This window comes from Populus nigra, chromosome 2 (assembly GCF_951802175.1).
Source record: "Populus nigra chromosome 2, ddPopNigr1.1, whole genome shotgun sequence".
Taxonomy (NCBI): Eukaryota; Viridiplantae; Streptophyta; class Magnoliopsida; order Malpighiales; family Salicaceae; genus Populus; species Populus nigra.
Window position 1 is genome coordinate 15,689,506 of NC_084853.1, and position 2,500 is coordinate 15,692,005.

The following is a 2,500-nucleotide window of genomic DNA, read 5'->3' on the forward strand; positions in this document are numbered from 1 at the left end:
ACCGTGAAAGCTAGAGTTTTTCAGAGGCTGCCGGGAAAAAGGCCCCTCGGGTGGCGGGGTGCGAGGACCAGGCGCGTCATTCAATTCTCTTCCCTATCAACTTGGCTCCCGTTGGCGGGATTGGAGGCCTACTGTTTGTTACAGGGCTAAAATCGTCAGGGGAAGAGCTGACGAAACAATGCTGGTTTGGATGCAGGGGGTAGTGTTGGAATCGGCAGCGCGGACAAAATCGGCAAAGTCGACAAAAAAGACTGTTGGTCTGGACATCGGGGCAGCGGCAGCCATGCCGACAGGGGGGGAAATCGGCAGCACAGATTTGTGCAGCTGCAGGTTCGTCGGGGAAATCGGCAGCGCAGATTTTTCGATGAACATGGGCTGGAAGATGGACTGTCCAGGCCAGGCAGGGAAATTCGTCAAGGGGACACGCTGACGAAACAGCGCTGGTTCAGGCACGGCGGGCAGTGTTGGAATCGGCAGCGCCGACGAAATCGGCAAAGTCGGCAGAATCGGCAGCGGGTGCTGGCGATGAGTCTGGACGATTTATAGTCCAGGGCTTGATGGAAAAGACTGTTGGTCCAGACAATGGGGCAGTGGCAGCGCGGATTTGTGCAGCTGCAGGTTCGTCGGGGAAAATCGGCAGCGCAGATTTTTCGACGAACAGGGGCTGGGCGCTGGACTGGCCGGGCCAGGCAGGAAAATTCGTCAGGGGGGCACGCTGACGAAAACAGGGGCTGCGGAGTGGAAAATCGGCAGCGCAGATTTTTCGACGAACAGGGGCTGGACCGGCCGGGCCAGGCAGGAAAATTCGTCAGGGGGGCACGCTGACGAAAAGAGGGGCTGCCGCGTGGAAAATCGGCAGCGCAGATTTTTCGACGAACAGGGGCTGGACGCTGGACTGGGCCAGGCAGGAAAATTCGTCAGGGGGCACGCTGACGAAAAGAGGGGCTGCCGCGTGGAAAATCGGCAGCGCAGATTTTTCGACGAACATTCGTCAGGGGGGCACGCTGACGAAAAGAGGGGCTGCCGCGTGGAAAATCGGCAGCGCAGATTTTTCGACGAACATTCGTCAGGGGGGCACGCTGAGGAAAACAGGGGCTGCCGCGTGGAAAATCGGCAGCGCAGATTTTTCGACGAACAGGGGCTGGATGCTGGACCGGCCGGGCCAGGCAGGAAAATTCGTCAGGGGGGCACGCTGACGAAAAGAGGGGCTGCCGCGTGGAAAATCGGCAGCGCAGATTTTTCGACGAACAGGGGCTGGACTGGCCGGGCCAGGCAGGAAAATTCGTCAGGGGGGCACGCTGACGAAAAGAGGGGCTGCCGCGTGGAAAATCGGCAGCGCAGATTTTTCGACGAACAGGGGCTGGACGCTGGACTGGGCCAGGCAGGAAAATTCGTCAGGGGGGCACGCTGACGAAAACAGGGGCTGCCGCGTGGAATGGCAGCCTACACGCAGATGCGAATTCGGCAGCGCACGATGGCTTGAGCAGGTCATGGGTTCGACTTGGCGCGATCTGAAACCTGGACGAGGGACTGTCGACGCTGGACGAGCCAGCGCGGTGGCCTGTCGTGCCCCGTTCAGGGGGGGCCTGCCGCGGAGACAGCCCTCGCGGGCTCGACAGCGCAGGCCAGCGTCCCCGACGTCGCTGGCCGCGGCAGGCGAGCTGCCGGGGTTCCCGCATTCCTACAAGAAAACGTCGTGCTTTCCACATGAAACCAATCCAGTAAAATCAGCCATATTTTTATGAGGCTGCCCACTGAATTTGGGGTCATTCCGGGCCGGTTCCTAGTTTTGCGGATTTACTCGATTTCTAATGGTAGGAAAATTAAAACAAATACTTCCCGACCTCGAAAAATTCTGGGAAAATTAATGAAGGTGGATTGGATTTTTGCCAACCTCTGTGCAAAATTTCAGCTCAAAATACCAAGAAATGAATTTTTTAGAGGGGGGGTGACAGCTGGGACCTAGTAGTGTCTCCCCCTGCCAGAGCTGCAATGACACTTATTGCTCTTTAGGGAGCCACCAGGCCGGCGCCCCTCAAAGACCACACGCGCGCGCGCGCCCGCCCGCGCTGGGCGCTGGGGCGCTGGGGCCTGAGGGCCTGGGGCCCTTGGGGGCCCTTGGGCGCGCGCTGCGCGGCCCCCGCAGCCATGCCGCGCTGCGCGACGCGCGGACAGCCCCTGCTGGCTTGCTCTCTCGCCCGCGGGGGGGCTGCCTTCGGGCCCTGGCCCCCCGCGTTCTGGCCTGCCCCCTGCGTGGGAGAGGCTAGGCGCTGCAGGGGCCAGCCCGACGTCGCTGGCCGCGGCAGGCGACAGCCCGACATCGCTGGCCGCGGCAGGGGCCAGCCCGACGTCGCTGGCCGCGGCAGGCGACAGCCCCTGCTGGCTTGCTCTCTCGCCCGCGGGGGGGCTGCCTTCGGGCCCTGGCCCCCCGCGTTCTGGCCTGCCCCCCGCGTGGGAGAGGCTAGGCGCTGCAGGGGCCAGCCCGACGTCGCTGGCCGCG